Below are 15,379 nucleotides of genomic sequence, written 5' to 3'. Positions count from 1 at the left end.
CAGTGGACTGCTTACGCTCTTACCCAAAGTTTCTGAACTTGACAATGACTTCTGATGAATGCACTGCAGGTGACGTAGAAGGGAAGATATTCCTAGGTGGATAACGTCCTTACCCCTACATATTACGGATTGACAAAGGCAACACACTGCTTGACACCTGTTGTCCGGATTTGTGGAGAAACAATTCCACACTGAAGAGGTGGCTTTTTTGGTATTTTGCCCAGGTATGACAATGGGCTTATTCATCCTACGGACAACAACTGTCTCCCCGGAGCCTGATTTAAACAAACCACATCACCATCAGTATCCTCCTCCTCAACTTCTTCCTCAACGCCAGCAACACCTATATCCTCATCCTGGTGTACTTCAACAGTGACATCTTCAATTTGAATATCAGAAACTGTACTGTGGGTGCTCCTTCCAGCACTTGCAGAGGGCGTGCAAATGGTGGAAGGAGCCACCTCTTCCCGTCCAGTGTTGGGAAGGTCAGGTATCGCAACCGCCGACACACTTGGACTCTCCTTGGGGATTTGCGATACCATCTTAGAACACACAGTTTGTGTTTTTGCCAGCTTAACTCTTATCATTTTTCTAGCGGGAGGATGAGGGCTTCAATCGTCTTGTGAAGCTGAACCACTAGTCATGAACATAGGCCTGGTCCTTAGCCGTTCCTTGCCACTCCGTGTCGTAAATAGCATATTGGCAAGTTTATGTTTCTCCTCAGAACATTTACATTTATTTTTTGGGTCACAGGAGAGCGTACTCCTACACCACACAGTACAATCCCTGTAAAATTTATTTGGATTAAATATTAATAGCCCTTTTATTTGGAGTATATAATATACAATACACGACAGCACCACTGGACTTATACGGCAGTACCCCTGGACTTATACGGCAGTACCACTGGACTTATATGGCAGTACCACTGGACTGGACTTATACGGCAGTACCACTGGACTTATATGGCAGTACCACTGGACTGGACTTATAGGGCAGTACCACTGAACTTAAATGGCAGTACCACTGGACATTTACGGCACTACCACTAGACTAGATTTATACGTCAGTACCCCATGACTTATATGGCAGTACACCTGGACTTATAAGGCAGTACCCCTGAACTGGACTTATACAGCACTACCCCCATACTTATACACCAGTACCACTGGATTTACATGGCAGTACCACTGGACTGGACTTATTTGGCAGTACCACTGGACTTATAAGGCAGTACCACTGGATTTATACGCCGTACCACTGGACTGCACTTATGCCGCAGTACAACTGGAATTATACAGCAGTACCACTGGACTTATATGGCAGAATCACTGGACTGGACTTATACGGCAGTACCACTAAACTTATATGGCAGTACCACTGCACTTATACGGCAGTACCCCTGGACTTATATGGCAGTAACACTGGACTTATACGGCAGTACCACTAGACTTATATGGCAGTACCCCTGGACTGGACTTATACGGCAGTACCCCTGGACTGGACTTATATGGCAGTAGCCCTGGACTTATACGGCAGTACCACAGGACTGGACTTATATGGCAGTACCACTGGACTTATATGGCAGTACCACTAAACTGGACTTATAAGGCAGTACCCTTGGACTTATACGGCAGTACCCCTAGACTTATAAGGCAGTATCCCTGGAATTATATGGCAGTACCCCTGGACATATATGGCAGTACCCCTGGACTTATATGGCAGTACAACTGGACTTTTATGGCAGCACAACTGGATTTATATGGCAGTACCATTGGACTTATATTACAATACTACTGGACTTATGCAGCAGTACCCCTGGACTTATGCTGCAGTACCCCTGGACTTATTCGGCAGTATCCCATAACTTATACGGCAGCAGCACTGGACTAATACGGCAGGACCACTGGACTTATACGGCAGTACCACTGGACTGGACTTATACGGCAGTACCCTTGGACTTATACCGCAGTACCCCTGGACTTATACCGCAGTACCCCTGGACTTATTTGGCAGTACCACTGGACTTATATGGCAGTACCACTGGACTAAACTTTTACGGCAGTACCCCTAGACTAATACGACAGTACCACTGGACTTATTCGGCAGTACCACTGGACTTATATGGCAGTATCCCTGAACTTAAACGGCAGTACCACTGGGCTTTTTTGGCAGTACCCCAGGACTTATATGGCAGTACCCCTTGACTTATAAGGCAGTACCCCTGGACTTTTTTGCAGCACCACTGGACTTATATGGCAGTACCACTGGACTGGACTTATACAATAGTACCACTGGACTTATACTGCAGTACCCCTGGACTTATATTGCAGTATCACTGGACTTATATGGCAGTACCACTGGACTTATGCGGCAGTACCACTGGACTTGTACGGCAGTATCACTGGACTTGTACAGCAGAACCACTAAACTGGACTTATACGGCAGTACCACTGGACTTACACGGTAGTATCACTGGACTTATCGGCAGAACACTGGACTGGACTTATACGGCAGTACCACTGGACTTATACGGCAGAACTCCTGGGCTTATACGGCAGTACCCCTGGGCTTATACGGCAGTACCCCTGGACTTATACGGCAGTACCCCTGGACTTATACGGCAGTACCCCTGGACTTTTACAGCAGTATCCCTGGACTTATAAGGCAGTACCACTGGACTTATATGGCAGTACCACTGAACTGGACTTATATGGCAGTACCACTGGACTTATACTGCAGTACCCGTGGACTTATACGGCAGTACCCCTGGACTTATATGGCAGTTCCACTGGACTGGACTTATAGGGCAGAATCCCTGGAATTATATGGCAGTACACCTGGACTTATAAGGCAGTAGCCCTGGACTTACACAGCAGTACCCCTGGACTTATACAGCAGTACCCCTGGACTTATACGGCAGTTCCCCTGGACCTATATGGCAGTACCACTGGAGTTATATGCAGTACCACTTGACGACATATACAGCAGTACCCCTGGACTTATACGGCAGTACCACTGGACCTACACAGCAGTACCACTGGACTTATATGGCAGTACCACTGAACTGGACTTATACGGCAGTACCACTGGACTTATGGCAGCACAGGACACCACCGTTGGACTTATGGCAGCACAGGACACCACTACTGGACTAATGCAGCACAACACAGCACCACTGGACTGGACTTATACGGCAGTACCACTGGACTTATGGCAGCACAGGACACCACCACTGGACTTATGGCAGCACAGAACACCACCAGTGGACTTATGGCAGCACAGGACACCACCACTGGACTGATGCAGCAGAACACAGCACCACTGGACTGGACTTATACAGCAGCACAGGACTTATTGCAACACAGGACACCACCACTGTTAATGGACTGATGCAGCACAAGACATCACCACTGGACTGATGCAGCACAAGACAGCACTGGAATGACACAAAACAGCAGGTCGCCACCCCATGCGCCACACCACTCTCCCGCACAGACACTGAGGAGACACTTCCTCTTGCTACATTCTCCAGGACTGGAGTGAAAATAGCAGCGAAGCGCTGCTCCTTATATGGTATCCAAAACCCGCGAGAATCTGACAGCGGGATGATGACGTTTTGCCTCGTTCTGGTTTCTGAGTCTGGTGGGAAAACCCAAGCTGGGCTCGGATCCGGGCCCGGGACATGATGTTTGGTAGGGTTCGGTTCTCAGGGAACCGAACCACCTCTTCTAATGCGATTATACGCTAGTTCCAAAGTACACGCACATATGTCATCACAACACCCGACTATTCCATGCACGAGAGCAACCACTTTCATTACCATCAGCATTTACACCTGCAGATGGGTCCTCCTTCATCCTTGATGGCTGTTCGCGAATGGGCGCATGTGCTACATATGCATCCATGTGCCCCACAGAATGTATTGTGCATATGCATCCATGACTACACATGAGTGGATGAGAATAGTTACTGTCAATATGCATGCACATGTGCAAATGCATTGCAGCAAAGATAAGGGAAGACCCATCTGTGCTCAATGCTAGGTGCAGGAGATGCAACTGAAGTTGGCGACTACCAGTGCTTAAAGTGATCCTGAAGATGTGGGGGAACTCATCTCCCCCACCTCTCCTCTCCCTTAGCGTGCACCGCAAAGAGGGTTGTGGCCTCACAAAAAAGGGGCGTGGACACACAAAAGTACCCCAATTCAAAATAATGCCTCACAGTAGCACAATCTTATTCACATTGCCCCACATACTAATGCCCTTTACACACACAATGCCCACAGTAGCAGAGCCCCTTAAACACACAATGCCCACAGCAGTGCCCCCCCCCAAAAAAAAAAATATATATATATTTTTTTTTTTTAGATTTGATGCACAATATAGCAGTATATGTTGAACAACCTTTGGTCACCTCTCTTATGTTTTCCATGTGTCCATCTGCTTTCTTATGTTTCCTTTGTCTGTCCTTCTCAATTGTCCATATCTTCGTCCTAGGTATCCCTTACTCCCTATATACTCTCCTTTGTGACTGATCACCTGAATATTTCTCTCTTTTACTTGCCCCCTATACCTCTCACTCACTGCCACCCTTTCAGCCTCTGCTTCTATCTCACCCCGGTGCCTCTCACTCCCCCATCTCACCCACTGAGCCTCTCACTCTCCCATCTCATCCCCTGCTTCTCTCCCCCTCTCCCCATCTCACCCCCTGCTTCTTTCACCCCCTCCCCCATCTCACGCCCTGCATCTCTCTCACCCCCCCCCCATCTCTACCCTTGCATCCTGAGAGCCTGGATCATCGGGTCTCCCCATGCATCAGAGGCTGTGGCCTGGAGCATCAGGTCCCAACTGCAGTGTAAAGCTAGCAGCAGCCACCAGACGGTCCTCCTGACTCACGGACCGGCTGCTATTCAAAGAAGTAGAGGCCATGCTTTGAATTTTGCGCCAATTGCGCACCATTCATGGCTCATGGACCGCCAGCCAATGAGAAGCTCTGGCTGGCTATCCACGAGCTGTGATTGGCTCAAGCCAGAGCCAGAGTTTGAAATAGCCACCCCTTCATTTTATTGGTACTGCAGCCGGGACTGGCCGGTGGCAGCTTCCATCTTTACAATGCAGCAAAAACTGATGTTCAGCTTTTGGTGGCCAGATGAAGGTGGAACTGGTTCTGCCTGCAATTAGAGGTGACAGAACGCATTTCCGCACCGTTCCGGCCAACTTTAACCTCTTGTGACTACAATGTACATGTTCAGTATAACAAAAAAAAAGTTATATATACTGTATGTGGATTAGTTGGGAAGGTAAGCAGAGAACCTTTAAGATAGTTGCCACTTCAAATCTAGTGGCTGTCTTGCAGGAATCGCGTCAGCTCCTGCATTAGGCCCATGGTCTGGGAGAGTTGGGTGCAGCGGGTACAGCAACTAAGGAGACGTGGCATCAGAAAGGGCAGTTTAGGTGGGTCTGATGGCTGAACATAAATGGTAGTAGACTATATCCTAAAATGGTTTTAAACCTCATTTTTGTGGGTTATGGATCAATGGGTCAACCTCGACAAGGAGGACAGTCAATAGATTGACCACTATTGGTCGATATGGACAAAATCGACATGGGATAAAGGTTGACACAGTGAAATGGTAGAAACGGGACTGGTCGACACATGAAAAGGTCAAAATGTGTGTTTTTTTATGTTTTTGGTGTCGTTTTTGAGAAAGACTATTTGCATGGTAGGACACAGAGCTGTATGCATTAACATTTGCTACATTTTGACATTTAATAAAGAAAACTATATTTACTTTACAATGGTATTGCAATTTGATTTGTTTTTCCTAAGCTGAACGTACAATTGCTAGGGGACTTCATGTGCAGGAAGGAAGAATCCAGTTATCATATTGATCAAGTTAACAGCCTTGGAAGTGTGCAGGGGTTACATATTTGCAAGACATTTGATCAATTGTGAAATGATGTGCGCTGTGTTACATCTCTTTTCTTGAAAGGTTATGAGGACGTATAAGCATCAAAAGGGAATGCAGATAATAAAGATAATGCACTGTCTAGCGAAGCTATGATATAATTTAGATGGTCATAAAGTGGCTGCTCCACTTTTATATTAGCTTTCAGACTTGTAGTTTTGTGCTGTTTGCCCTGAGTCCCACAAACAATTGTCTATCTGCAGCAAAAGCTGAAATAAATATTTCAATAGCAATTTTTGCATCCATAAAAACCGCCAGACTTAATAACACATATATTAATAAGGTAATAAAATTGTTTAATGAAGGCAACTGACATTACATTTTTGTTCTCCGCAACAACTGGTTCAGTATACGTCTGATTATCCACATTATAAGTGAACAGAAGAGGCACATTTATTTAATCCAAGCAATTACAATTTCAGAACAGGAGACGTTAGGAAAACTAGAAACGTGTAAATATAAAGAGAATAATTGATTTGTAGGTGAAACAGCTCATTAACCCCCGTAGTTATTAGAGATGAGCGGGTTCGGTTTCTCTGAATCCGAACCCGCCAGAACTTCATGTTTTTTTTCACGGGTCCGAGCGACTCGGATCTTCCCGCCTTGCTCGGTTAACCCGAGCGCGCCCGAACGTCATCATGACGCTGTCGGATTCTCGCGAGGCTCGGATTCTATCGCGAGACTCGGATTCTATATAAGGAGCCGCGCGTCGCCGCCATTTTCACACGTGCATTGAGATTGATAGGGAGAGGACGTGGCTGGCGTCCTCTCCGTTTAGAATTAGAATAGATTAGAGAGACACTTGATTTACTAATTTTGGGGAGCATTAGGAGTACTCAGTAGTGTACAGTGCAGAGTTTTGCTGATAGTGACCAGTGACTGACCACCACTTTTATTTATAATCCGTTCTCTGCCTGAAAAAAGCGATACACAGCACACAGTGATTCAGTCACATACCATATCTGTGTGCACTGCTCAGGCTCAGGCCAGTGTGCTGCATCATCTATTATCTATATATAATATTATATATATCTGTCTGACTGCTCAGCTCACACAGCTTATAATTGTGGGGGAGACTGGGGAGCACTACTGCAGTGCCAGTTATAGGTTATAGCAGGAGCCAGGAGTACATAATATAATCCGTTCTCTGCCTGAAAAAAGCGATACACAGCACACAGTGACTCAGTCACATACCATATCTGTGTGCACTGCTCAGGCTCAGGCCAGTGTGCTGCATCATCTATTATCTATATATAATATTATATATATCTGTCTGACTGCTCAGCTCACACAGCTTATAATTGTGGGGGAGACTGGGGAGCACTACTGCAGTGCCAGTTATAGGTTATAGCAGGAGCCAGGAGTACATAATATATTATATAGTGAGTGACCACCAGACACACAGTGCAGTTTATTTAATATATCCGTTCTCTGCCTGAAAAAAGCGATACACACAGTGACTCAGTCAGTCACATACCATATCTGTGTGCACTGCTCAGGCTCAGGCCAGTGTGCTGCATCATCTATATATATTATATATCTGTCTGACTGCTCAGCTCACACAGCTTATAATTGTGGGGGAGACTGGGGAGCACTACTGCAGTGCCAGTTATAGGTTATAGCAGGAGCCAGGAGTACATAATATTATATTAAAATTAAACAGTGCACACTTTTGCTGCAGGAGTGCCACTGCCAGTGTGACTAGTGACCAGTGACCTGACCACCAGTATATATAATATTAGTAGTATACTATCTCTTTATCAACCAGTCTATATTAGCAGCAGACACAGTACAGTGCGGTAGTTCACGGCTGTGGCTACCTCTGTGTCGGCACTCGGCAGCCCGTCCATAATTGTATATACCACCTAACCGTGGTTTTTTTTTCTTTCTTTATACATACATACTAGTTACGAGTATACTATCTCTTTATCAACCAGTCTATATATTAGCAGCAGACACAGTACAGTGCGGTAGTTCACGGCTGTGGCTACCTCTGTGTCGGCACTCGGCAGCCCGTCCATAATTGTATACTAGTATCCAATCCATCCATCTCCATTGTTTACCTGAGGTGCCTTTTAGTTGTGCCTATTAAAATATGGAGAACAAAAATGTTGAGGTTCCAAAATTAGGGAAAGATCAAGATCCACTTCCACCTCGTGCTGAAGCTGCTGCCACTAGTCATGGCCGAGACGATGAAATGCCAGCAACGTCGTCTGCCAAGGCCGATGCCCAATGTCATAGTACAGAGCATGTCAAATCCAAAACACCAAATATCAGTAAAAAGCCTCTTTTTTTCTTTGCGTCATGTGCTGTTTGGGGAGGGTTTTTAGGAAGGGACATCCTGCGTGACACTGCAGTGCCACTCCTAGATGGGCCCGGTGTTTGTGTCGGCCACTAGGGTCGCTAATCTTACTCACACAGCTACCTCATTGCGCCTCTTTTTTTCTTTGCGTCATGTGCTGTTTGGGGAGGGTTTTTTGGAAGGGCCATCCTGCGTGACACTGCAGTGCCACTCCTAGATGGGCCCGGTGTTTGTGTCGGCCACTAGGGTCGCTAATCTTACTCACACAGCTACCTCATTGCGCCTCTTTTTTTCTTTGCGTCATGTGCTGTTTGGGGAGTGTTTTTTGGAAGGGACATCCTGCGTGACACTGCAGTGCCACTCCTAGATGGGCCCGGTGTTTGTGTCGGCCACTAGGGTCGCTAATCTTACTCACACAGCTACCTCATTGCGCCTCTTTTTTTCTTTGCGTCATGTGCTGTTTGGGGAGGGTTTTTTGGAAGGGACATCCTGCGTGACACTGCAGTGCCACTCCTAGATGGGCCCGGTGTTTGTGTCGGCCACTAGGGTCGCTAATCTTACTCACACAGCTACCTCATTGCGCCTCTTTTTTTCTTTGCGTCATGTGCTGTTTGGGGAGGGTTTTTTGGAAGGGACATCCTGCGTGACACTGCAGTGCCACTCCTAGATGGGCCCGGTGTTTGTGTCGGCCACTAGGGTCGCTTATCTTACTCACACAGCGACCTCGGTGCAAATTTTAGGACTAAAAATAATATTGTGAGGTGTGAGGTATTCAGAATAGACTGAAAATGAGTGTAAATTATGGTTTTTGAGGTTAATAATACTTTGGGATCAAAATGACCCCCAAATTCTATGATTTAAGCTGTTTTTTAGTGTTTTTGGAAAAAAACACCCGAATCCAAAACACACCCGAATCCGACAAAAAAAATTCGGTGAGGTTTTGCCAAAACGCGTTCGAACCCAAAACACGGCCGCGGAACCGAACCCAAAACCAAAACACAAAACCCGAAAAATTTCAGGCGCTCATCTCTAGTAGTTATCAGAGGTGCTGAATCTTATACCTCAATGATCAGACCCATTTGCTGCACCTGGGAACAGAAATATGATTTGTACTCTACCCAAGCCTCCCATAGTAAGTTTTCATAGGTTGAAATAGGGCTTTCTTCGGTAGCTTTTTTGCAGTAAATTACTTTTCAGTTTTAATGCAATTCACAGAGTAATGTAGACAAAGGGGGGGGGGGGGGGGGGGGGCATTTTTAAAAAGTTAGAGGCCTATTTATTAACATTATTTTTACTAAAAAAAATGTGTCACACCCTATTCACATTATATTAGTATCACTGAAAAATGTATTACATGGCTTCTGGAGCCGTTTTCATGGTTTCGTGCTCCAAACCCTATAATTGTAATATTTTTTAGTAATTCATATCACATTCCCCATACTTATAATGGGAAATGCGATATGGCCAAATTTACTAAATTTCAGCTCAGGCTGGTGAAATCACAGGGCAGCACTGCGAGATCCTTCCTTCTGCCCCCTGGCAGAGAAAGCAGTGTGGGGACCGGCCAGTGTGATCAGCTCTTTGTGTCCGATGGACATAGAAGCTGATCACTGGTTAAAACAACAACAAAAAAAGTTAAAAACAAACAAACATACCAGTCCATCGGTGCTCCGGTGCAGGCTGACGGGCGCAGAGTCCTCCATGTGCTGCGCTGTGACCCCGTGCAGTAAAGTGACGCTGCAAAATGACAACTCGCTTTACAGCACCGGGGGTCACAGCAGTGCACAGGATCTGGCGCCCGGGAGCTCTGCAAGTGCAGCGATCACCGGCTCCCTGGACTGGTAAGTATATTTACTGTGGGAGGGGTGTCCGCAGTGCAAGGGGGAGGGGGTAGTTGTGATGGGGGGTCGATCTGGCGGCAACGGCACATGAGGACATCAGGGTGTTTTTCCCAAAAGATGCCCCGATTATGCTGCGGATTGTCATCGCAGGGATAGTGCTTGCTCTCAAGCTCCGTCCCTGCATGCGATAATTGATACATCCATGCGATGTAATCAATTATTGCAGTGCAGATTCGGGCGATTTTATCACACCACATCTGCATCCTTGGATGCCGATGGTGATAAATAGGTCCCTTAGGCCCAGATTTATCAAGTCTTGGAGACTGATAAATTGCACGGTGATAAAGTACCAACCAACCAGCTCCTAACTGCCACGTTAGAGGCTGTGTTTGAAAAACGACAGTTAGGAGCAGGTTGGTTGTTACTTTGGGGGACATGTACTAAGCAGTGATAAAAGTGGAGAAGTGAGCCAGTGGAGAAGTTGCCCATGGCAACCAATCAGCATTGACGTAAGATTTATAATTTGCATACTATAAAAGTATACAGAGCAGGTGATTAGTTGCCATGGGCAACTTCTCCACTGGCTCACTTCTCCACTCTTATCCCTGCTTAGTACATGTCCCCCTTTATCTCTCTCCAATGCTTGATAGATCTGGTCCTTACAGCTGGTATACACGGGAGAGATGTGTGCTGAGCGATGCGGGGGAGGACGGGGGGCCGCTCATTTCACCCACCGGGTGAAATGAGCAAAGTGCTAGATTGGCCTGCATGCAGGATCAATCTAGCAGCGGCTATAGCGATGTGCAGGGCTGCGCATCGCTATCTCTGTGGGGGGTATACACGAGTGATCTGTGCTTAAAATCTAAGCAATCTAGTCAGATTGCTTAGATTTTAAGCATGGATCTCTCTGTGAGTACACCCCTTTAGACTGAGCTTGCTCTTCTGAAAATATGCAAAATAAATTTGCTCAGTACAATGGCCCTCATTCCGAGTTGATCGCTCGCTAGCTGTTTTTAGCAGCAGTACAAACGCTAAGCCGCCGCCCTCTGGGAGTGTATCTTGGCTTAGCAGAAGTGCGAACGAAAGGAGCGCAGAACGGGGTTATTTTTTTTCAATCAGTTTTAGAGTAGCTGCAGACCTACTCCTTCCTTGCGATCACTTCAGTCTGTTTAGTTCCTGTTTTGACGTCACGATACGCCCTGCGTTCGGCCAGCCACTCCCCCATTTCCCCAGGCACGCCTGCGTTTTTACCTGACACGCCTGCGCTTTTTAGCACACTCCCGGAAAACGGTCAGTTACCTCCCAGAAACGCCCCATTCCTGTCAATCACTCACAGGCCCGTACGCATGCGCAGAAATGCCGATTTTTAGCCTGATCACTAAGCTGCAAACAACGGCAGCTAGCGACAAACTCGGAATGACCACCGATGTTCCCATGTGTGTCCAGTGCCACAGTTATGGATTATAAATCATGTCCCAGCATGAACTAATACAGTAGGTTTGTCTCAATCAAAAATATATTTTATTATCCCCTTTTTGAAACGCATGGTATTTCCCCATATTAAAATAAAGAATTTTTTTCTGCCCCTTTATAATACATTTATAACATCCTATTCAGAGTTGATATCTGAATATTTTTGAGTATACAAATTTCAACTCTGGACAGATTTATTTACTCTTTTCTTATTAAAACAATGTATTGGCAGGTATGAGAACCTGGGTGTATTTGGCTTCCTTACATTTCTGTTCTATATGCGTTTTGTGAAACCCAATAGGCTAGCCTAGTCACAATGTCATTATAATAGTCAAGTACAATGAATCTGTTTATTGCCTTTGAAGTCATAACCCAAAAGCTACATACATACACTAATTACATACAAGCTACAGTGTCTCCACCCCGTCCCATAAGGCCTGATCAATTAGATTTATGTAGCGATGTAATTACATTTAATGTGCAAACATCAAGGTAATTTTTTTAATCTTTAAGACTATCCTAAAAGGCCAAGAAAATTCATTGGTTGAGTCTCAGATACAGATTAAGCTACTAAACATCAAAGGTAAAGTAGACATAAACTCCAGAGACACCAACGAAAAAATATTTGTGCTGAGAATTATATTACTTTTATGTTATCAACATCATTAGTAATACAAACCCTTTTTTCTTTTTTATTATTAATATTATTATTATTTTTATTTTATTTAATTTTTTTTAACTGTGTCAGAAATTGGCCATAACTAGACACCTCTTCTAAATTCTGCATTCATAAAAATTGGAGGCCTATTTATCAAATAATATTTGCAGGATTTTCCCTAGAAAAACCCTGTCATCCTCCGATTTTAACATGGGAGGGACTGCAGGAAATGTCTACATATCTGCAGCAGTTTCTCCATTTCTGGCAGAAGCTGCAGCCTTCATAGGTTTCTGTGTGGGATGCAATGCTGTCAAATTGACCAAGCTCCGGAGTATGAAACATTATGGCGTTTGGCCCCCGACAGCTTACACCATTTGTACAGTACATGGTGCTAGCATGTTGTAACCTATGGCCTACAATTTGCCAAACTTACCTGGAGAGGGATCATCCTGAACCCTCCCCAGCAATGGCCGTCACACATGCGTGGGCAGCAGGTCGCATTTGTGCAGTAGCGCACAGGGGATCCTGATAGAGGAGTAAAGTGACCTCTGATACGGTCCCATCACTCTGAACCCATTGCAGAGACAGCATCTTTCTTAGCCATTGTCCCTGCGTTTGATTTTTGATACACTGGGGACGAATCAATACACCGACAGTTGAATAGCGCCGGGAATTAACTCCCGGTGCTGTTCAATACAGCGCCAAGTGACACTCAATTGTCGGGAATTCTTCTCTCACCCCCGGGGGATGAGAGGAAATCCGACAAAAGTGCTGGCACGCAGCCGGCGTGAGGCTGATTCTGTCGGGAATCAGCATCGCGGTGGGGAGTTAAGTCGGAAAATGCCTGTTCTCCCGACAAATCAACCTGTTAAGTCCGGGAGAATGGGCATTCGCCGAGTTAACTTGAGCTGAATTGAATAGCAGCGGGAGCTAATTCCCGGCGCTATTCAGCTGTCGGAGAATTGAATCGACCCCATTGAGAGGTATATAGGGGCATATTTATTAAGCCTGGTGAAGTGATAAAGTGAAAGGTGATAACGCACCAGCCAGTCAGATCCTAAATTCCAAATTACAGGCTGGGTTTGAAAAATGACAGTTAGGAGCTGATTGGCTGGTGTGTTTATCACCTTCCACTTTATCACTTCATCAGGTTTAATAAATCTGCCAGATAGTTTGTTATTGCCATGAATAGCAGAGATAAGAAATTACAATTCTCGGTTCTTAAACCCGATAATGGATAAATATGCCCTCAAGTGTCAAATGTGTAGTATAACTGCATTTTAAATTAAAAATAATAGAGATAGTTGCAAAAAAGACAATAATCCAAATTAAAATAAAACAAAACAAAATTAGACAGCTAGAGAAAGGTTGGTCCCCCCCCCCCCCTCCTTTCTTCACATTAACATTGTTTGAGTCAAAGGCATCATAATTGAATTTTCCAATCTACTCAGAAGGTTGTTGGCATGAAAACAAGTTGTTCTGGGCTCATGGGGTATATATTATTTTTAAACTCCAGCAGTAAAAGATTTTAGAACTTTTACTTCTCAGGGAACTTCATGAAAAAGGCGTGAAGTGTTTTATTGGAATATTTCTTATATGAATATTTAATGGGAGGATCAGAATATTTTATTAATTCTGATAAATCTGAAAGAATTCCACTTAGAAATGAAATAATGAGGAACATAATGTACATACCTAGGCATCTCCATTGTAAATGGCAGAGATCCAACGCAATTATGTTGATAGAATACATTCCGTGAACAAACAACATTTATTTAAACCTTTAAGTTCACTCTGTGGACAAAACATTTTGTCAGAACTCATATATCAAATTGTCAACTTGAGTTTTTAAATAGTTTACACAGGGAGCTAATTGCTACATAGAGAACGATTCCGAATTGTTTCTGATAGGTTGATATTGATATACTCGCCATACGGTTTGTAATGAAGGTTACTTACAAGCAGTTTTCGTAGTTGTTATGAATTATTGGGCAAAAACACTCTTCCTGATTATTCTTGTAGTGAGTTTATATTGATATATAAACTGAAGCAACATTCACTGGATGAAATTGGATACATTATCGTAAAAAGTGTAGTTTATATTTGTAATTTGCAGGCAAGGATGATGAGACAATGTAAGTGGGAACACGTAAAACATTCAGTTTCAGGGTAGCACTAAACATTAGAAAAAAATATATATTTTTTTAAATAATTATCTTCCTTTATTTTCTGGATTAATTTGACTGATCACCAATCTGACTTTAAATTTAGCCTTGAGCAGGCTTATTTTATGTTACTTGAGATAGTAAGGGGCGTCCCTTACTGTTTTATCGGTTTAAAAAAAAATCTTATTTGACTTCATATACCAACTTTCTCATCTCAATCGCTATAATACTTACTTGTGTGGTCCATGGCAATGGTTCTCTGGGATCAAGGAGCACCTGCAATGATCTTTGTGTCTCTGCTGAGGACACAGCTGACTCTTAGATAGAGTGATGTGAGGCCTCCACTAAGTTGAGGCCCAGAAGAACTGGATGCTTTTAAAATGTGTCTTTTTTAGTGGGACACAGTAAAATGCAATTGGTGGAGGAGGAAAGTATCACAGTTACTGTAATTCCTCTAATAATTTGCTTAGCAGAGTAACCCTTATTTCTCATACGTCCTAGAGGATGCTGGGGTCACATCAAGAACCATGGGGTATAGACGGGATCCGCAGGAGACATGGGCACTTAAAAACTTTCAAAGGGTGTGAACTGGCTCCTCCCTCTATGCCCCTCCTCCAGACTCCAGTTTTAGACTTGTGCCCAGACAGACTGGATGCTCTCTGAGGAGCTCTACAGAGTTTCTCTGAAAAGACTTTATGTTAAGTTTTTTATTTTCAGGGAGAACTGCTGGCAACAGTCTCCCTGCTTCGTGGGAATTAGGGGAGAGAAGTCAGACCTACTTCTGTGAGTTTAAAGGCTCTGATTATTTGGCTACAGGACACAATTAGCTCCTGAGGGTCTGATCGCTAGGTACGCCTAGATGCTCGTTCCCAGAGCAGGCCGTCACCCCCCTTACAGAGTCAGAAGTCAGAAGTCAGGTGAGTAGAAGAAGACAGAAGACTTCAGTGATGGCTTCAGAGGTACTGCACA

The sequence above is a fragment of the Pseudophryne corroboree genome, chromosome 5 (genome assembly GCF_028390025.1).
Source record: "Pseudophryne corroboree isolate aPseCor3 chromosome 5, aPseCor3.hap2, whole genome shotgun sequence".
Classification (NCBI taxonomy): Eukaryota; Metazoa; Chordata; class Amphibia; order Anura; family Myobatrachidae; genus Pseudophryne; species Pseudophryne corroboree.
This window is presented reverse-complemented; position numbering follows the sequence as displayed.